At 32.1% G+C, this 24069-nt stretch overlaps 1 pseudogene; it reads left to right on the top strand.

Annotated features, from left to right (window-relative positions):
• LOC149571534 (DNA topoisomerase 2-like) overlaps positions 1-2558 on the top strand; it is a 32426-nt pseudogene extending 29868 nt beyond the window's left edge.
• Positions 2559-24069: the final 21511 nt, after the last annotated feature.

Genomic DNA, 24069 nt, shown 5'->3' on the forward strand with positions numbered 1-24069 from the left:
ACCCCATGAGAGTCATTGGAAAGCTACCAAGTGTATTTTGAGATACATTCAAGACACACTTATGCATGGAATTCCTTACACATTAGGGATTCCTCACATTGTTGGCTATACTGACTCAGATTGGGCTGATGATGTTGATGATTAGAAGTCTAGTTCTAGCTTTATCTTCTATCTTGGCTCTAGACCTATCACCTAGTCGTGTGAGAAGTAGCATGCTTGTGTAGTTTCATCTATAGAGGCTGAGTATAGAGAAATAGTGTTTGCTAGTCAAGAGATTTTATGGCTTCGACAGTTGATGTCTAAGTTTAGTTTTCCTCCTGATCATCCCACTATTTTGTGGTGTGATAATCAAAGTGCTATTCATATTTCACACAACTCAGTAGAGCATCAATGCACTAAACACATTTAGCTTCATATGCATTTCATCCATCAATAGATTCAGGATGGTGTCCTCTCTTTGGAGTACATTCTCATTGATGCGTAGGTTGCTGACATCTTCACCAAAACTTTTGCATCACCATGATATCTTTAGTTGTGGTCTATGCTTAGGGTTACAGAAGTTGTTCTTGGGGGGTCTTGCTGAGGCTTTCCTTCCTTCATGTTTCTTTTAGCATGTTTGTTCTATCTCTATTTGGAGAGGAGTTTTTCCCATGGGGTTTTCTCCTTTGTCTCTATTTTATCGAAATTTCCTTGTTTTGGCTACCTAATTAGGCCTTGTTATTGGGACCTATTTTCTTGCTTTCATAGCTTTGCTAGGTTAGCTTACCTCTTGAGCTTTGCTTAAGGGGGGGTGTTAGATTAATTATTATTTTATGCTTATTAATTAGATCTTCTTGATTTAATTAATTAAGTTTTCTATTACTCTAGTTTACTTAAGCTACCTCTTAGGTGCATATAATTAATATTTTATATTAATTATATTGCGCAACCTAGTTTTATTTCCCTTTAGGGTTTTGTTCACCTTTAAGGTTGAATGCTTGTAATTTCTTTTTTATTATCTTGAAATACATTTTTCTCTCACTCCATTGAGATTTCCAAGTTGCGCTTTTTTCCTTCTCTAGTTTTCCTTTAGCAATAGGTTATTTGCATGTAGGTGTTCTTGGAAAACTATGAAGTTGGTTTTCTTAGCTTTTATACTAGAGTGCTTTTATCACATCCGATTTAAGTTTTATGTGAAAAGAAAGGTAGGCTTGGTCTAATATTTATCCCAATTCTATGTGGAAGTAACAATAGAATTTAGTGCTTGAGGATGTGTAGTGGCATGATTCTCAATGTTTATGTTAAGGAAGTACACTAATTACATTAAATAATACTTCATACCTTTAGTAAACCTAAGCCAGTTTCATTAAATAAGGGTATAGTTTGCTTTTGTAAAATCATCAAACAATTTTCTCAGTAATTTCAATATTTTTTTAGGGCTAAAATGAGGTGGTTTACATTTTTCGTTCTAATGTGGATCCATAGTCTTCTTATAAATATATTTTTCCACTGAATGAATACTTTGGTAGTTTTCCTTTCAAAGTTTTTAGTTCAATGATTTTGATTGTAGGTTACCAGAATTGATTACTATCTAAACAAAAACCATACAAAATCCAGACCATTCTATAAGAAACTTATAAAATAATGGATGGTGAAGTCTGCATGCCACCTTAACTTGGTTCTATTGATTTCTAAGATGATTATGAATAAAAAGTACTGCACTAATAGTTTAATGAATGTAGTTAATCCATTTACCACAACTTCCTATGTAGTCAATCATCATCTAAAAGCACCTTCATTTTTATTTTATGGCTTGTGGACTCAGAGAATCCCAATATGGTTTTTATTCCTATCAATGTTTCTTAGTTATCCCTAATAATAATGTGGAAGTTTCTCTTTCCCCTTCATTCCCCTATTGGCATATGCATATAATATTGATGCAAATAAGTTGTATAGAAAGATTAATTTCTAAATACCTTGCCACTCTATTTCTTGCATTTCATAATCAATAGATGGACATGAGTTTTATTTCCTCTTGTACAAAGTTTATTTGAGTCTCAATTGGCTACAATACATTTAAATTATGAATAAAAATGATTTCATGTTGGTGATGTCTGCTTAGAGTTGGGATATTTTCATCAAAGTGAACTAAAAATTATTGCAATGCATGATATTGATATTATATTGGCATTTGGTTGTAGAGAGTTCTACTGGATAATCTCTAGACTGATTTACTTAAGTTGGATACCAAAGTTAGATTCATTCTAGGAGTTTTAAATGGAGAAATTATAGTGAACAAAAGGAAACATTCAAAACTACTACTTGAGTTAAAGAACAAGTGGATTACTCCATTTCCCAAAAAGACAAAAGCTATAGCTCAACAGTAATTGATGGAGCATTGTCAGAGGGAGAAACTCCTGAAGATGACAGTAATGAGACTATAAATGGTGTTCATGATGGTGATTATGAGTATCATCTTTCCATGTTAGTTGGAACATTGACACTAGAAAAAGTTCAACAATTATGTGTTAGTAAAAGACAAACTTACTAAGGATGTCGAAGAGTTAAAAAGGAAATGACCCAAAAAATTATGGATGAATGACCTTGATAATTTCATCAGGGAGTTGATGTAAGTAGTCCATTTGTGATTTCAAAAGTTGGAATCATTATATATGTTCCAAATTTAAATGTTGCATATGCCATCTTTTGTATTACTAACACATATTCTAGAATCTAACAGTTCATTTTCTTCAAAATCTTATAGGCTCTCGACATATAAGATCCCAAGGATGATGCACATGAATTGAGAAATATGAGCAACAATGCTGCTAAAATTTTTAGGAAAGTTCGTAAAAACCCAAAAAAAACCACCAAAACAACTTTAGCTATTGAAATAACTAATTCTCAAATAACTAATGATTCTTAGGTAGCCTCTTTCAAGTTCCAAGGAATATTCACAATAGAAATGATTGTTGTAAAATGACACGAGTAACTTAGGAATTTTTGGCTAAATGGTAATTAAATCATGCTTTAGTTTTAGAAATGAATTGTTATTCTAAGAATTTTTTTATTATCAAATAGGAATTAAATGATTGTTTATTTGGTCTAATATAAATCTACACTTTTCATGTATGTAGGTTGATCCAACCATCAAGTTAGATCCTGATGTGATAGACATCCTTTTAGAGTTAGCAGAGGAGTATTATCAATGGGTAAGGTATTTTATTACTATTAGCCATCATTTAATACTTTTTATATCACACTATTATCATGAAGAAAAATTGTTGAATATTCTATTTGCAACTTTGGTTTTCTAATGGCCAGACATCTGATCTAATAATGGATAAAGAAGGTTTTCTAAAAATAGACTAAATCAATGTTGCATGGGGTTGGGCGTACTTAGGTACTTATGGTATGGGGAAGGGTAGGGGTATGGCTATTTTCAAAAGGCTAAATCCCTTATTTGTAGTTTTCTTAGATAACTAAAAGAAGTTAAATTAAGTTCATGTGCTATTTTGGGTTCAGCTCTTAAGAAGTATGAGAATGGGTCCCTTAAAGATGTTTGTGTTAGATCATGGGAAACTCAACAAAATGGGGCCATACATCTGTTGATTATTATGCAAACAATAAGCTTACATTAAAGACCTCATAGTTGGGATCTCCATTTGGCCTTTGGTATCTTTTTAATATTTATTTCAACATTTGTTACAAACTTCTCCAACAGATAACTGGTTCACAACTAATGGAAATTTCACCTTTGGCATGCGTAAAGAGGCCTTTGAGGAAGATGTAATATAGAAGCTGCATCTAGTGATTGATGTGACAAATGCTCAAGGCCTCAATAAGATTTTTTTTTCTGGCACACTCACTTTGATTCCTCCAGGTCTCCATAGGCTTCAAGCTCAGGTTAAAGGTTAGTTTTTACTCATAGGTTATGAATTCCCACCTTATATTCTCTTTTATTTTAATTATTATTTCAATGTGATTAATCATCATGGACTATGGAATGTAATTTATTGGCATTTCAGACTAATTTATATGTCGATTGTCTTATTAATTTTTTTTAGATTAGCTAACATTTGGTGAATATTAATCTAGGAGAAGTTAAATAAATATGATTTGACCTCTGCATAGAGGTGTTTCTTGGCATAGATTTGACCAAATACACTATTAAAAATGCCACTAAATATTTGATCAAATATACTACTAGATATGTTACTAAATATACCACTAAACATGTGACTAAATATACTAAATATGTGACCAAATAAACTATCAAATATACAACTAAATATGTGATTAAATATACTACTATATATGTGACTACCAACATGATTAAATATACTACTAAATCTACTAAATATACCACTATTTATACAACTAAAAATACCACTAAATCAATGATCAAATAAATGACTAAAATTGCTTAGTGGTAAAATTAGTAGTATTATAAATGATTGGATATAAACTACTATTAGTCACATGACTAAGTTTAGTTACATATATACAAATTTTAGTGGATTTTTTAGTCACATATTGCTATTTTTGTACTAGTGTTCTTTCACTGTATTTAACAATGTTTTCATCTTTTTCATCTTCATTCTGATCAAACTAGCCTCTTAGACTCTTTTCTTTGGCTCTTTTCACATTTTCATCTCCTCCATAGATTTTTGCTAGCTTTTTCCACATATCATAGGTAGTAGGAAAATCTTTGACTTCATCAAATTCAAAATAGTTGAGAGAGGTAGCAATGCCAATCATCATTGTGTTGTGATTCTTCATGTCCACCATCTGATCCACAATTAAAGGCTTTAGAAGTGTCACATACTGATTTTCTAAGAAGTGAAAACTTGTATCTTCAATGGTTCCTAGATGTAGCTTCATAAGTCCCTTCCATGCTACAAAGTTATCTTTGTTAAGCTTAGGGATCTCTCTTTTGTAAGATATCTTGATCTTTAGCTTAGGTATTTGAAACCTTTCCTGCAAGCATCAATAACTTTGATACCAATTGTTGGAAATATAAGAGGAGTAACTGAGAGGGAAAGGGTGAAACAGTTACCACAAAAATAATTCCAAGTCCCTTGAATGTCTTTACAAACTTCTTGCTAAGCCAAGATCTTGCACTGCTTAGTTAGAACTAGATATATATTGTAACTCGATAAACAAATCAATCTTGATATATTGATGTGTATTAAACTTTAGTAGCTTATTTGAAGAAACATAAAGTAATAAGAAAATAACATGAACACATGAAACACCAATATTTAACATGGAAACCCAATTTGGGAAAACCACCAATGCAACTAGTTACAACATTTCACTCTTTTGAAGTGAGCTCTGTTAGGAGCCAACCCTATTAAAGGTTACAAAACACATGATTATGTGTGACCATGTTAAAGGATTTCAATCACCTTATTAGGAGTGGCCTTGTTAGAGTTCTTAAGACACTTCAATCTAGAAATGCCACCTTGTTAGAGGGTTTACAAAAATGACCATTAAGTCAAATCTGTTAAGAGATTTCTTCACTTCTACAATTGTTAGAGAGTAGTAATGATTGACCTAATTGATGAAGCAATTGATTTTGAGATTCAAATTATTGTTCTAATTTATCCTCTAGATCCTCCTTGATCAAAATATTCTTTGCGGCTCCCTAGATACTCTATCCTCAATCATATATCCTTCTTAATTCACATCATGTATTCTTCTTCAAAACTACATTCTTCAATCCACAACTTGACCTTTCATAAATATGAAATCCCATGTCAAGTTGGCTTGAAAACCCTTTTCAAACAAATAATTAACATCTATTGAGTCAAATTGAATTAACCTTTTAATTAAAAAAAGTGTTTTGTTGAAGGATGGCTAATAATAAGCTAAATCACTCAATTAACACCAAGTTCCTTTGGTAACTGACCTAACTTGGTTAGTACTGAAATCCTTCATTGACCAACTTAACATGGTTAACACAGGTTCTCTAAACTAGGTTCCTTTTGAATTCTACTTGGCTGATACTTGTGTCTTCTTTAGTGCCCAACTGAGCTCAGTTACTACTAGCTATGCTCGGTTACAGTGTGACATTTGTGTAACATCAATGAAAATATACAATTGAATAATTGTTTTCAACATTCAACAACATCCTTTTCTTCAAAAATGAGCTTCCAAGGATAGGGACCAATACTCAAATGGATGATGCACATCCTAGTATACACCTAGTTAGGGTTTGATAGATCCAGAACAATATAAGAGTAAACTGTTATATGTAGAAACAAAAGAAGAATACCAAATGCACACAAATAACACATAGATTTAACGTGGTTCACTCCAAAACCTGGGCTAAATCTACCTATACAGCCTTCAACCTTTCTATTATCTAGAAAAAATGTACACCAACCTTACAATGCATTATGCATCTCAACTACTTATAACAACATTTCTAGGGCAACCTCTAAAATTGACCATTTTAGGGAGAAGTCGCCACAACATCAACACCCACTACATGATCAGTCACCACAATATCAACACACCTAGTACTATTAAATAAGGGGTCCTATGTAAGTATCTACCACCATTAGCTACACAAACCATATTATTTGGAGAAAAAAGGGGAGCACCTATATAAATTCTTTCAACATCAATACCAAGTCTCCTTATAGAAAAGACAATAACAACATAAATATTACCATCTAAAACAAAAATAAATAAAAACTATTAGCAGGTTGTCTTAGCACTTTAATCCTAAAAGAGATCATAAAGAGAATATTCCCTCTTTCAAACACTACTTCAACTATAAAAAGAGTGTCAACATTTTCCAAGGGTCTATGTTGCAAAGGGGAAGGATACCAAGACAACAAGCATGTCCAACCATAAATTGAGAAACACTTAGCACAGAGAATCTTCAATGCTAAATCTAAAATGGGTAAATAGAGAAGGTGAGATAATAATAATAAAATCATGGGAGCAAAACCATGTGTAATAGGACCCTCAAGGGGTTCACAAAAATTCCCAAGGTTCTCAAGGGAGAAACCAAGAATGCATCACAAGAATCATCAACCACAACAAATGGGACTAGATGTTTCCTTCTAGTATCCTTAACACTTAAAAACATAGGGTTAAAACTACTTCCAAGGCATAGGATCCCATAGACTCCTTCATTAATTTTATAATGAGAAACACTTGCCACATAGTAGCATCAACACTAAATCTGAAATGGATACAAAGAGAAGCTAAGAAAATAGTAGAAGTACCCTTCACAGTACTAAAAGTAAAAAGATAAGAAATCTCCCACCCTCCCCTACCATTGCAAAGGAACACCACATAATCCCAAGAAACCATAAGGGTTGAAATAGAAGACTCATGACCATCATTGCAAACACTATCCTTGAAATAAGGGCCGAAGATCATAGGCAACAATCTAGGTTACTAAAAAATATCCAGGGATGAGTCAAGGCCCAAAAAGGAGTAGAGTGCAAAATCCCATAAGTATCTCTAGCACAGATCACCTCCTTACAAGCCACTGTCTAGAGATCTAACATAAAAGTTCCTAAACCAAAAGTGGATAAATAAAAAATTCCTAAGCCACATAAGCCACAAGAGAGGAGTTGTAGAGAGATAGATAACCTCTTCATTTTCATTTGCACATCCCCCAAACGATTCCAAGAAAACCATGGTAATAGAAAATGATCCCTGTACAACCTCAAACACTAAGGGGAAGAGGAAAACACAAGAAGAAAAGGGTTATTGTCATCCTCATCATCACCCTCTCCATAATAGATGTTAGTAGAAATCCTAGGTCTAGCCTTCCTATTTCGACTCTTGCTCAAACACTCTATAGGTCTAGCCTGTACCCAAGTTTTAGTTATTCTACCATTTTTTCTTGTCAAATGTTAAGTGTCTTGTCTAATTATTTGAGTAATCTAGTAGATCTAGATTTATATAAATGTTATTTCCTCTATGATTCTAGTTTTGGCATTTGAATCAAGCCTAAGAATTATAGATATATAGAAATATGGGTGGTAGAGCATGTTGCGTGATACTTCTGAAAGTTCTAATTTTTTCATATTGCTAAATTTTATCTTCACTACCAATTAATTTTGGAAATTTAACAAGCTTGAGGAATATATATTTCTTTTTCTCGATTCTTTTAGATAGCTAATACACATGAAAGATTTCTAGATTTGTATAAATGTAAAACATTTTCTACACTATCTATTTCTCTTTGATAATTGATACACCTTGTACGGTATCATAATAGATGAAGATAATCACACCATTGTCTCTCTCAAGGATACTATATCTATTCTAAAGACTACCTATTCTATCATGAAATACACTTGAATTGTCAACCTAGGGGCGTAGGACTTGAAATGGGTTAGCACGATATGTGCACTAAGTTCCTTTAATAGTCTTAACACCTATGCTGCAGGAAAGTAAAAGTTACAAAAAAATAAACACACTTGGGCTAACAACAGATAACTATAGAAAGCTTTGGAAAATGAACCTAAACTTGTTAAAAACTAAAAACATCCACCATGATCATTTTCTGCAAGTGTTACAGGAATTTTCACAGTAACAATGCTGCAGGACTAATACAATAAATCTATCTTGAAAATAGGAAATTGCAAAGAATGAATCTACTCTACCTAAATCTATTCCACCTCCCAAGTGGCCCCCCTTGGTCGGTTTCAAATAACTATGAACACAACAAGTATTCCAAAATCATTCTTTCATTAAAATCCTTCTTTGATTACATCGATTGAATAATTCATGAAGAACAAAAAAATAGTAACTTCTAAATCTTAAACTAGCATTGTCTATTTTCTCATTAGCTTACTAATACAATCCAAATCCATTATATAGAGGATTGGATGCTTATTAAAAACATGACATAAAAGTCTTGAACAAACATCACCAAAAAAGAAGGTGGAAGATCAACCATGACATAGTACATTTATTTCTAAGCAACATAATAACAACTTGTAGGAAATATAGCAAGTTGTGTCTCATAGATTTTCTAGAAAAGTAACTCCTCTGCAGACATGACTTATCTATAGGAACTGAACTGCACTTTCCTTGCCATGATCAGTCTCCATCATCCTCTTCCTTTAATGTAGTAATCACCACCCTTTGCATCACTCTTCATTTTCCTAAAAGTTAGAAACATGCAGAATATATATGCAAGATAACATTCCTGCTCTTATTCAGATATTAGAACATAGCTTAAGATATTTATATAAAATACTGCATTTTATGTATAATATTAAGCAAAGTATATCATACACACTACCCATAGGTTTAGTAAGTTATAGTTGTCTCTGACATAAGTTCATAAGATATTTACACAAATGTTTTTGACAAAGCACAAAGAGTAAGTCCAAACTATGAAAACTATATCAAAATTAAGACAATAATATGCCTCATCACACCTCAAGAGTTCCATGGTGAATAACCAAGACTATCTAGATATAAAGAGACTATCCAAGTCACTCAATAGTTTCAAAATACAATTTAATAGTTTGTTGAAGAATATTGAATGCACCACTCCAAACACATCTATTGTTAAAACACAAACAAACAACTCAATGACAATGTAGAATCCTTACAACATGAGAATGCTTATTTTCCATCATATCAATTGCTTTGTTAAGTGTTTACATATTTGGTTTTTTTAATGATGTATATTAAAATCAATGCTAAAACTTGAAGTTGAAACATTTTGCAATTAAACTTTGATGCCTCAACTTCTTTGTCTAAATCTTGTACATGAAATACTTGTGCAGACATGGAATAAGTGAGTTATGATTTGTTATGATAATATGCAAGGGCTACCATCTTTAATATTATATTTCATTGAGAAGACTAATATTTAAATTAAATTTTATATGCAAGTTACATTTATCTACTTTCCCTAACCAACAAATGAAAACACTCAAATCTACACCACACAACATACAATATCTAAAGGCCTAATTGATGTCAATATTCAATTCGAATTCAATATATTATGGAACATATACTCAATTTTTCAATTATTGCATCTATTAGTACTATATGGAAAACTACTATTAACAAATTTTGTTCTCTTTAACAATCATGTTTTCATATTCTCTCAATGCTTCTTACTTCTCTTTCCTTGCACAAGGTTAGGAATCAAGCTCTAGAGAGCCCCTGTTTACAAATGGAATTTAATTTTTTAAATTTATTTTTTAACATTATGAGGTTATTGACTCATTTATCTTCTATGCCATTAGAATTCCATACAAATCAAAAGATGAGTTAATTAGTGTTGGAAGTCTTATTGGAAAGCAAGAATTGAGAGAGGGGGTGAATCAAGATCTATAAAACTTTATCCTTCAAAACAACTTTAATGTCTTCACCATATTAACCATCTCATATCTAGTTTATGTATAACATAACTTGAAATATAAAATTTTGAAATAAATCTAACTAAGTATCACATCCATGAAATGTAAACACACAATTCACAAAAAATTGGTAACCCAAAAACCCTCCAAGGTGAAGGTAAAACTAGGGTGGGGATGACACCCATAAATCTTCACTACTGCAGTAACAAAGTTAGCATGTTAGGACTAAAAATTTGATCACTTCTGATGATCTACCCTATGAGGGATCTTCTCTGTTAAAAGCTTTACAAGATTTTTAGGTATTACATTGATTAAAACATTTTACACTTACAATGAAGTAAGGACTTGGTTAAGATATTTACAAAGGTCTATTAAAACCACTCTATTTGAGATTTTCCCTGATTCAATCTGTCAAAATTGATTCAGTACTTGATCCTTTGATCTACAGTTACAATGCTAATTACAAATCTCCTCCTTCCAATCTTTGATTTGGTATCTTATATGATAAATCTTTACTTTGTTCTTCACTTCTTTATTAGGTCACTAACTCTGTTGCTTCAAAAATTTCTCTTGTAGCCTCCAAAGTCTAACTCCTTTGCATCCTTCACACAATTTGAAAAATCTTTCGCTCTCTCTCATTTCATATATAAATTAGGGTTTTGATCAACCCTTTTAAATACATATATAGAGTCTTGTAGAATTAGATCATTGATCTAGATGTTTCCCCTATTTTCCCCTTCATTTGATTCGTTGTTCATCACTCATAGGGATTGGTGATCCACGTCAAAACATGTAACAACCTTTGTAAAAAACTCTACAATCATTAAATGTTATTTACATGTCAGCTAAAAATAGTTTACCTTAAAGTTTGTACCAATTTATACATTTTTGTTCACTCTATGTTACTTGACACACTATCTTTGATGCTCAGTCTCAACTAGCTTGACTCCTTCTATATGACTTGACAACTATGTGCTTTATCTACTCAACATTAACTATACTCAGATTATACTGAAGTACTCTATGACTAAAGACTTGCTCAGCTCCTATAGAGCTCAGCTTATACATGATTATTTGAAAGTCTTTACATGATTCGACCTATATAGAGTAGCTCAATTGCAATGATGACCGACTGACTCTGCCTTATTTATGACTAAGTGTTTGACACTAATAGAAAACAAAACTTAGAGAGACCAACAATCAGTATTTATAAGTTTCTTCTTTCCATACATAAGAGAAAGAGATTTCAATTAAATATTCTTGTTAAATTCTCCAATCTTGTAAGTGACATGTAAGATTTTATTGAGTTGTGTTGATAACCTTTTTAGTGTTAAAGATGTATTCAAAATAAAAGATCATATAATTCCTATCATTATTTAAAGATACATTCTCTTATGTTAGGAAAGTTACTTGCAGAAAACACCTTCCAAATGTTGATTTATAGGGGAAATATAAAAGATTGTAAATCTACCTTATAACATTGAGGTACACAGAAAAAATGAGAACATTGAAAAATAGTATTCACACAAGATAAACATAGAAGCTCATATTTAATGTGGGAAACCCCTTCGGGAAAAATCCACCACCCAAAAAGCCTTTACAATCAACTTGACTTTCACAACCTTATCATTCTTAACAAATTTCGTAGACATGTATACACTTTGCAATTTTTTATGAATTTTGGTGCATTGAAACAATTTGGTTACTAGCAGCCTTGGAACTCATCCATCCAATAGTTAATAATCCATCTAACAGTCACTCCTTTAGGTATTAGGTACTTCCTTCAACCTCTGGACACTTCATTCAACCTTTAACATGCAGATGCCTTAGTCACATGGATGCCGCAGTCATGTAGATGTTTTGGCCTTCGGTGACACGGATGGTTCCAGTCTCTCTGTCCCCACACACCGTACTCACCAATCTTGACATACTCATACTCATGTACCTGCGATGTAATCATACAGTGCCTCAATGTATGGTGTTCCTATTCCACTGTATGATGAATAGTCATTGTACGTGCTTGTCACTCCCAATAATCTTTCACTTAATGAGGTATGTACTCATATCCATAGAGATACTTCACATGACCATGTACGCTATTCAAAATTAACCATGTCCATTTTCAATAGCATCACATAGAAGTGCAACAAAAAACTCATAGCATCAAGAACATAAACAATACACTATCCATGTACTATGTCCTACTTACACCTCTAAAAACCTCACAGTCCTCTTGCTAAAACCTTCAACTGCTCTAACAAATGCATCTGTAATCACAAGAGATGACACCATCATCTCCATATCTAAGTTTCCATGAGCACCTTCTACTAATCAATCCATGCCAACTTCGAATGCAACATTACAATATCATGAAGTATCCAACAAATGATCAATGTACTCAAAACAAAGAAACTAAACCAAGATCAATATGTCGAAGTTCCAACCATAGTCTCCAGAACATAAACATGACAACATGATCTAAAAAATCTCAACCAGAGAGATTACATGCTCCATAAACATATCAAAACATTGATAAGTAGGAGATAATTTCCACAACAAGTCAAATTGTGATATTTCTATTAGGATTTAACTGTGTGATTTTTGAGTCAAACTCATTGACCCATGTTTCATGAGTAGTGATTCAACACGAATCCATCTCTCATGAGAATAAATGGAACACGTAACACTCATTGGATCTAGGTGATTCTCACAAGGGTGAAGCACCATAACTTCTTGGGAGGTCACCATCCCAGTACTACTCCAGCTTGAGCATGCTTAACTATAGAGTTTCCTCCATGCTTAAACCCAAAGCTTCCAACCCCATTTGAAAAACCTTCACCAAGTGTTGTGCCTTATAAACCATTCATTAGAAAGCTCCTTAAGCTCAACAATTAATAAGTAGGAGATAATTTCCACAAGTCAAATTGTGATATTGCTACCAGGATTTAATTGTGTGATTTTTGCGTCACTACTAGAATGGGTGACCTCCTAGGAAGTCCTGGTGTTTCACCCCTGTGAGCATCACCTAGATCCAATGAGTGTTAAGTGTTCCATTTATTCTCATGAGAGATGGATTCATGTTGAATCACTACTCATGAAACATGGGTTAATGAGTTTGACTAAAAAATCACACAATTAAATCCTAATAGCAATATCACAATTTGACTTGCTGTGGAAATTATCTCCTACTTATCAATTGATGAGCTTAAGGGGATTTCTAATGAGTAGTTCATAAGGCACAACACTTGGTAAAGGTTTTGCAAATGGGGTTACAAGCTTTGGGTTTAACCATGGAGGAAACTCCATAGTTAAGTGTGCTCAGGCTAGAATAGTACTGGGATGGGTGATTTCTTGGCAAGTCCCGGTGCTTCACCCATGTAAGCATCACCTAGATCCAATGATTATTAAGTGTTCCATTTATTCTCATGAGAGATGGATTCATGTTGAATCACTACTCATGAAACATGGGTCAATGAGTTTGACTCAAAAATCACATAGTTAAATCTTGATAGCAATATCATGATATCAAAACATGTTAAATAAAAACATAAACCACACCCTTGTCAAAGACTCTGTTGATCCCTCAAGATGTCAACATCTTTAGTCACATGAAGATTAACATCTCCAAATAGTATTTCAAAAAAGTGAAAAGATCCTTTTGCTACATCAGAATCTCACGCCTTCAACATCTGCAATATCAATGAAGATCAATCACTATGTCATTGCCAACAACTCCCACTAAACCGTGGTTTTGAGTTACACATGGCATCTATGTCACTATCAAAAGCTCCCACTGTATAGTGGTGCTGAGTCACACATGACATCATGAAAAACATATTCCATACGAAGATTGAATTACTCTAACTAGTCATCATCAGATGATCGATTAGCCAAAGTAACAATGCTTGCATCTTCATCATCATTTTGAGAAGACTCAAAATCAAAAGAAATCTCTATTTTCTTCCTCTTCTTCTTCTTCTCCTCCTCTTTGCAATCCTTTTGGATATGACCAGTCTGCTTGCAGTTCCAACACTTTTCTTTGAATTTCTTCCTAGAACATTTAGGCTTCATGTCCTTCTTGTTTTTGTCCTTCTCTCTACCTTGAACGGTGAGAGCCTCCTTAGCTACCTTAGAATATTTCCTCTAAATCTCCTCTAACACAAGTGCAACAACCACTTTATCCATTTTTAATTGGGTGGTAGTACTTCCAATGGCCATCACAAGATGATCCCATGAATGGGGCAATGAGCATAGTAGTAGCATCACTCTTCTTCACTAATAGATACACCAACAGATGTCAGTTGTGCAATCACCATATTGAATGTGTTTAAATGATTTTCCACAATTGTTCCTCCATCCATCTTCAAAGAGTACTTCTTTCTCAGGAAGAGCTTATTTACTAAGGATTTTCCTTGATAAATATCTCCCAACTTCTTCTACAAAGAACGTGTAGTTTTCTCCTCGTGAATATTCAATATAACAAAATTCGCAAGACATAGCATTATTAGTCCTTTGGCCTTTCAATCTGGAAGATCCCAATCTTCTTGCTTCATGCCTGAAGGCTTATTACCAAACACAACAACCCATAGATCACGATCAACCAATATATCTTCAACTTTAAGTTTTCACAACTCAAAGTTCGTGCCATTGAACTTTTCAATCTCTACTCTCCCTGTACTTGCCATCTCAATTACTAGATAAACACTTTTCAGACTCCCACTAGAAACAAATTGACACAAAAAACAACCCTACTCGACAAGGATAACCTAGGCTCTAATACCACTTGCTAGGAAAGATACTTGTGAAAAATGTCTTCCAAATGCCGATTTATAGGGGAAATATAAAAGATTGAAAATCTACTTTATAGCATTGAGATGCACAAAAAAAATGAGTACATTGAAAAATAGTATTCACACAAGATAAGCACAGAAGACCATATTTAACGTGGGAAACCCTTTTGGGAAAAACCCACCACCCAAAAACCCCTCGAGAAACTTGTATTACAGTAAACAATTTACATACAACAAAATCTGATTTCTAGATAGGCTCGCAGACTCAAATTGCCTTTATAATCAACCTAACTTGCACAACCTTGCCATTCCTAACAAATTTCATAGACATTTATACACTCTGCAATTCGTTATTGACTTTGATGCATTAACTGTCACGAAACACTTTGATTGCTAGCAACCTTGGAACTCATCCATCCAACTGTCAATCAACTCACTGATGGTCACTCCTTTAGGTATTTGGTACTTCCTTCGGCCTCCAGACACTCCCTTTGGCCTCCGGACACTCCTTCAACCTTCAGACACACAAATGCCTTAGTCACGCGAATGTTTTAGCCTTCAGTGATGCAGATGCCTCTAGTCTCTCTATCCCCACACACAGTACTCATTAATCTCAACATGCTCCTACTCACGTACCCATGATGTAATTGTACAATGCCGGTGGCCTCGTTTCATCATATGGTGCCTCAATGTACGGTGGTCCTATTTCACCATACAGTGAACAATCACTGTATGTGCTCGTCACTCCCAACATCTTCTTAATTCAAGAAGGAAAAATTATAGAAGTGGGACTATAAGCGAAAAATTTATAATTCAATCCTAATTTTTTTATTAAGATTAAGCAATTTCATTCAAAATATACACCAAATGAAAGATTTCTTATCTAATTGTTTTAATGAATATAAATGTTAAGAAAGAAATTGCTATTACATGAAGCCACTTTGCATGAGTATGTTTCACTTTGACAATATTATAATTATTAAGAAAAATGTTATACTCTTAATATAAATCAGAGGGAAAAAAATTGAACCCATGTCTCAAATTGATCACTTTGTTGGGGACTTCAAATTTATAGAATATATGAAAAACAAGCTATTAGAACTACGACATAATCTAAAAGAAAAAAGATAGTTTAAGTTACAATGAATGTTGATAATTGCATTATATAATGCATCTCAAAAATTCTTCTCCAAAAGTCCAAGACAAATATCTTGAGATACCAAAAAAATCTTCTCAAAAAGCCTAATACAAACGTCGTTTGCATTTTAGGAGATAAAACTTGCAAATGGAGTTGCAAGCTTTGGGTTTAACTGTGGAGGAAACTCCGTAGTTAAGCGCGCTCAGGCTGGAGTAGTACTGGGATGGGTGACCTCCCGGGAAGTCCCGGTGCTTCACCCCTGTGAGCATCACCTAGATCCAATGAGTGCTAAGTGTTCCATTTATTCTCATGAGAGATGGATTCATGTTGAATCACTACTCATGAAACATGGGTCATCGAGTTTGACTCAAAAATCACACAGTTAAATCCTGATATTCACATCACAATTTGACTAGCTGTGGAAATCATCTCCTACTTATCAGATAAAAGCATGATAGGGTAGTCCCATCTTTTACTTTTTCAGTCGCTCAAAACTATCTAAGCTTTAGCCGGCAGCATCGCCATTTAGAAAAAAATTTGAATTTGTGTTTTTTCGTTTCAAAGTAGCAATTTTGTTTCAGAATTTCCCTGGCAAAGCGGAAATTACAATGAATACCAGAAAAACATTCGGCCTGCCAAAGCTTCCATCCGTTTGAAATTCGTAGCCGTTATATGAATACTTTATGGTATGCCTCTGTAACAGCACACTAACAGAGACTGCATTTTACACACAGCTTCAACACCCTCGGAAAGGCCACCATTGAAGCGCCCCTACAAATCTACCAAGCTTTAAATTTGTTGTCCATCTTTTTATATGAATGTTACGGATAATAGTATCAGGTTTTTCAATATCAGATCTGAGTCTGGAAACAGAGAGTAAACCCTTGGCATAACTTCGCACACGTGCCTTCCAATCTTCTGCCTTGCAAGCACTATCCCCTGCGCTTGTGAAATCGTCGACATTCTTTTGATTAACTTCTGGAGCATGAAGATTGTGTAAAGATTCAATACAGAGGGGATTATCCACTTCAATGAATACGATCCCGCCCTCAGATCCAACAAGAAAGGGCTTCTTTACAGCGATTTTCAAACCCTGAGGATATTTATCTCTTGCAAACCCTTGATGCATGGAAGAGGGATCTGAAGAAGCAATAGAAAGAGCCACAGCCTTCCCAGTATCCACATCCTCCAGCAGAGTGTAGATTCTTCCAAATTTGAAAGGCTTTACACAAAGTATGCCATAAATCACACAACATTCATTCCGCTTTCCGATTTCCAAATCTTTAATCTTTACCGCCACTAGTTCATCGGAAGATTCCCTGGCTTCATGAATTCCTTGCACTTGTTGTTCAGGCGTGTCGTGCATGAGCAAAACTTTCCCAACTTGAGGATGAGTAAGGTATACGCGGGCTCTGTTGTGGATTAAAATTAAGAGCTCCCTGTCAAAATTATTGTATGCGGCTAAAACAAAAGATATGTCAATACCTTTGAATAGGATGCTGAGAAGCCTTTCATAAAATTGGGGCTTTGTAAACTTTGCAGAAGGCCGATCTTTACAGGAGAGGGCTGCTGATCTTTCAGGAATCATGGCTGCTTTCCGTCTTTCCTCCTTAAATTGTCGATCTCTCTTTAAATGAAATCCGTGGAACGAAAAGACAGATTTAAGACTTACAATGGCCTCGGCTGAATTTCTCGCACACTGAATGAATCTCCAGAGCTCTGAATTGGTAGTTTCTTAACGCAATTCGATATAAATCTGAAGCATTCCTTTAAATAGTATGCTAATTTCACCAAACGGACTTATTCTGCATTGCATGGATCGCTACCATATATTCAATTTAAAGAGAGCATTGTTATGTTAATGGATCTTTAGTCTATTATTGGTTTCTGGTGTAACATAACTGCAGTTCCAGTTCTTGTACATTTTATAAAATTAAATACATAGTTTTTTTTTCCCATGAATGGACGTAGAGTTAAATTAAGAGTTCTTAAAATAGATTGAAGTTGGTAATGTCGTTATGCACATATATGGTTTTTATTATTATTTCTATCTAGCATTCAATATGTCAAATACCTTAATATAGAGAGATGGAATGTCCTGAATTATTAGATCAATTGACTCTTGATGAGATTGCGAAAAATATTTGATGGTTAAAAAATATTTATCTTTTTTAAAACAATGAGTATTATTTTTTAATTCTTTCAAATTTTTTATTCTCATGTAGTTAGAATAATTTGGTAGTGAGGAAGATCGTCTTATTTATAATGCTTTTCACAACTTAAAAACAAATTATTTGGCAATAGGGAAGATTGTCTTACTTATAATGCTTTTCACAACTTAAAAATAAATCTAAGTGTTTGCCCTTCTTAACATTGATTTTTTCATGCCCCAATAGCCCCTGCCCAATTATTTCATGATGTTACTTTTGAAGATCATAGTTGTGCTTAAAGACTACCTAAAATTAATCATGTAAAGGAAAAACATGCCTTCTCTATTTCTTATATTTTTTTATTTTTCATACATCTTAATTTATTTAAAGATGTGAACATCTTTTATAAATTAAAATAGTCGTAATACTCTTATTTTCTTACGATAGATTTTATAATTATTAAAAGTCACAATTATTTCTTGATATGTATATGTCAAACATTAGCTCAGCTTCCCAATAATAACACATATTGGTCTTATATAAATATAGGAGCAATGTATGTATTATTTTTTAATTTCTTCAAAAAAAAATTTCTCATATAGCTAAAATTATTTGATGAACTTACTCTAGAAGATTATAGTTGTGCTTAAGAATTCTACCTTAAATTACTCATGTAAATGAAAAACATGCGTTCTCTATTTCTTATATTTTTTACTTTTTCATATGTCCTATTTATTTAGAGATGTGGAAATATTATATAAATTAAGTTAGTTATAATGCTCTTATATTTTTAGATAAATTTTATAATTTATGAAAATTTGTAATTAAATCTTGAAATGTTTATGTCAAACATCACCTAAACTTCTCACCAATAATATACACATTGCTCTAATAAAAATTATCTTATTTTAGAGCAATATGTCCATTATTTTTAATTTCTTCAAACTTTGTGCTGTCATGTAGCTATAATTATTTCATGAAGTTACTTTTAAAGATCATAGTTGTGTTTAAGGACTCATACAATCTATATAGAAATAAATTACGGAAAGACATCTGTAATCGCCTCAATTTTCATCTGCAGGATGGGGTTGCGGCTCATAGGTTTCCTTCTATGTCCAGGCAGCTTCACCATCAGAGGAAGGGTCGGGTTAACCGGGATGGGCACTAGACTCCTCCTCCCTGTGGAGTTCTGAAAATTAACACTGATGGTTCTTCTCGTGGGAATCCTGGTCCGGTTGGTATTGGCAGAGTGGCTCGTTGTAGTTTTGGGAATGTTAAATTTTTCTTCTCAATTCATAAGGGTGATTATACTAACAATCTCATGGAAGCTTAGGCTATTTTATATGCTGTGGAACAGTGTTGCTTGTGGGGATGGAGTAAGATTATTTGTGAGCCTGATTCCCGGGTGGTGGTGAACATGCTTTCTTCGCAAGAGCTTGAGGATGTTAGTTGGCAGCTGGCCACTGTTGTTAAGCAGATTCTTTTCTTCTCTTCCTCTTTTTAGTTCATTAGGTTCAAGTATATTCCGCGAGAATGGAATAGACCTGCTGATTGTTTAGCCAAATGGGCTTCTAATCATGATCCGGGTTGGAATATTATGGATAGGGGGCAACTGTCCTTTGAGATGGTGCAAGAATTTGATGATCTTGTTGCTCAGGATCGAGCTCCTTGTTGTATTCCTTTCTGTCTTAATAAATTTTTACCCCTCTTTTTGCAATCACACCTTTAAGAAATGTTACAAACAATAAACTATAAGAAAATTGTGTCTACAAATGTTATAGCATAGTGTAAAGTTCATTGTTGGGAATACCTTTTGGAATGGGCCACCTTTACTTCTAATGAGTAAATTTTTCATGACATTAAAAGAAAAATTATATGACCAATCTTGTGGACACTCTAGTAAAAAGATAAGAACTTACATATTAAGAAACCCGAAAGAATCATGAACAAAATAATAGTCTAAACTAGTATAAAAATATTATTTACAATTGTAAGCTTAATGCTTCTTTTATCTTTTACACTATTAGAATTTTATAATGCTATGAATATTTTCCTAGATACATTAAAATAAGTCAAGAGGTAGGTTATGAATATTTCTATTTTACTATTTTTCATACATGAGAAATAGATTTCAATCAAATAATTGATTAAAAATCTTTACATGTGTAAAGGATAGACAAATTTTAGCAGTATATATATATTTTTCTTATATGAAGGTACTTCTCACAATTCAAGAAGCTAAAATTATAGAGGCTAGGGTGTCAATAGAAATTTAAAGACTTATATACCCATGGAATAATTAAAAGCTAACTCTTTTACTGAAGGATTAAGAAATTTCATTCAAATCAAATGCTAATTGAAAATTCTCAACCAATTGTTGATACATAAGAGTATTAAAGAGGTTGTCATAGGAATCCATTTTGGATGAGTTTGTTTAACTAGTGTTGTAGATATATTCTTAATAAAAATAGGAATTGGCTAGAGGAAATGAAAAGGAAACTTTATTTGTTCATTGGGAATTTTTCAAAAGGAAAAGATGGGGATGAGGAAAAAAGACATAGAAAGGGGGTCATTAGAAGAATGAGAAACTACCCAAATTCAATCTTGTATTTTAAAAAATGACCTAAGAAGAGGGGGATATTCTACTAAGTATTTTCTATTTTGTAATGTGGGTGGATCCATCAACTTACATATTGAGAATGAGATACATTAGCTCAATCTTGGCTTAATCTATAAATGGTAGTGGATTAAAAAGTTGATTCTATACACTGAGGAGTTAGTAGAAATGATATTATAATTGATTTCATTCATATTTTAGCCAATAGGCTATTTGTGGTAGCTTTGTTTCGAGAAACTAATTTTTTTGACAAAAAAGTTGTTAGTTGGTTGGAAAAGTTGTCAATTTGGCAAAAATTGCGAATCCTTCATGTTATTTATTTATTTACTAGTCAGTTTTTATCTAACTCCACTTTTAACTCTTGCTTTGATATTTATTAGTTGTTATCTCCACTTTTAACTATTGTTTTTATTTTTATGTTTATTTAAAAATAATTACTTGTGATCTCCACATTAGCTAATGTTGTGTTCTTTATTTATTTAACTTTTGATTTTCAAATTTGATTTAGATAATTTTAGTTTTAAAATCATTTTTTTATATTAGTTTAGTTTTTTCTTTAAATATTGTTTTTGAGTTTCTATAATTTATTATAATCAATAGAATATATATTTGTTAGAGATGTTGCTATTTTTTCATATTAATTTTTTTATATTTCTCTTATTTTTCATAATAGATTTTTTGATGAGGTTTTGTTAAATGATTTTATTTTTTCATATTTGATAAATTAAATTTAAATAAATAATATTTATTAATCTATTTAAAATATTTTAGTAAATATTATGTTATTTAAATTAAAATTATTAATAATTTAATTTTTTCACATAAGATTATATTTTAAATCTCCACTTTTAACTAATTATTTGTCCTATTTGTTTAAAAAAATAATTATTTGTGATCTTCACATTAGCTCATGTTGTGATCTCTATTTATTTAACTTTTGATTTTTAAAATTGATTTAGGTTTTAGTTTTTAAACAATTTAAATTTATTTTTTATATTAGTTTATTTTTCTTTAACTATTATTTTTAAGTTTCTATAATTTATTTAATTCATAGAATATTTGTTAGAGACATCATAATTTTTTCTTTTTCTTTTTTGTATTTCTCTTATTAATTTTTCATAATAGATTTTTTGATGGAGTTTTTTTAAATGATATTTTTTCATATTGGATAAATTGAATTTAAATAAACAATATTTATTGAACTATTTAAAATATTTTAGTTAACATTATGTTATTTAAATTGAAAATTATTAATAATCTAATTTTTTCACATAAGATTATATTTTAAAAATTAATTTTATTATCAAGCACCTATCAGCTTATCATTGCAAGCACAAAAGCATGTAATAGCTAGTTATAATTGTACATGATAACTTTTCAAAAATCTACTTACATTAAATTGTGTGGTTGTCAATAAGAAAATTGATTCTCTTATTTTCTACGATAATTAAAACAATGAAAACTATAATTTGTATATTAAAATAGTTTTATTAAATATTTTTATTCATAAAAGTGTACATAATTCTGAATAATGAGAATAGAAAGTTAAAAAATTATTAGACAATCACACATTTTTCAGTCCCTCTCTTATAAGACTTTTGTCTAATTAAAAGCTAGCACTTGTAGCAAAAGGAGGTGCAATAGTTAGGTCAATACCAACATATAGTTAAATAATGTAGAAGGTATGAAAAAATTAATTATGGTGATAATAATTTACTATTTAATGCACATTTAAACTCTAATTTTGGCAATAATCCTAACACTTATATTAATTGCACCAACCCTAATAATCCTAATCCTAATTAAAAACTTAGGAACAACTCTACTTGTAATTGAATTGTAAATGCTAACCCTTATTATCGTTCATATATAATCCTAACTCCTTTATTCTTGCAACCCAAATGAATACTAATACTAATCACATAACTTATATTTGAATAGAGATACAAATTTTAAATAAATTATATTTGATACTATAATTACAACTAATAAAAAATAATAGCCACTAAGTGACACTTGTTATATTTATGTTAGAAAATATTCACATTTTTTTAAATCAGTTTACTAACCAACAATAATATATTGTAATATAATAGTAGGCCTAGGCTAGATTCACTACAAATATTTTTAATAATACTTCTAAATTATTACGTCGAGAGGCATAACCTACAGTGGCAAAATGGGGGAATGAAGTATTGTGACCATGTTAATGTTAACTTTTTCATTTTTAAAATTAACGGCCAAATACTAACTTTTTAATATTGAAAATTTAAGTGTTATGTATTGTCACATCCCATTAAATTAATGATATAAATACACAAGGCACAGTTTATCCCTCTCTCAACCTAAACAACAGTTTATCCATTTTCACATACATCACGATGTTAAACAATTGAAATTTGATAGTCCAAGCTTGCAAAGAACACATAAATTAATGTATTGCATCACTCAAACATATCAGTCATGGCAGAAGAGCGAAAAAAGGGGATTTCGTCAAGCTTAATTGATTTTTTGAAGAGATAAGTTGTCAATTTTGAGTTATTTTTGCTTCTTGAGATTTTTTCACGTGTTGGAGGTTCAAGCTATCTCAACGAACAATTTATTATTTTGATTCTGTCATCTTTTTTGTTATTGTATATGTTTTGTTATTGGTTTGTAAGTCCCACATAATTATAGATTGTGATATGTCTCTGTAATGTCATAAATTGTAGTTGAAAAACTGTTGGAGCTGATCTGCCAATTTAAATAATCATGTTGATGCCTTCTATAGTTTGCAAATCAAATCCATTTTAGATAAATCAATGTATGATATAGAAGCATTTTGAAACATAATTGAATTAAGTTTTTAATCTGATATTTTTAGAGAGAATATCTCTATATTTGGGAAATAGTGTAATGGTGTGAAGATAGAATGGAGGATAAAAATAGAGTAGAGGGATAAAATAGGGATGCCACTAAATTAATTTTAATTGATGACACTTTTTTATCCTAAGCAAGATGCAATCTTGCAAATTGCATCAGGGAAGAATAATTG

The sequence above is a fragment of the Cupressus sempervirens genome, chromosome 2 (assembly GCF_028749045.1).
Source record: "Cupressus sempervirens isolate cs-2001-9-10 chromosome 2, ASM2874904v1, whole genome shotgun sequence".
Taxonomy (NCBI): Eukaryota; Viridiplantae; Streptophyta; class Pinopsida; order Cupressales; family Cupressaceae; genus Cupressus; species Cupressus sempervirens.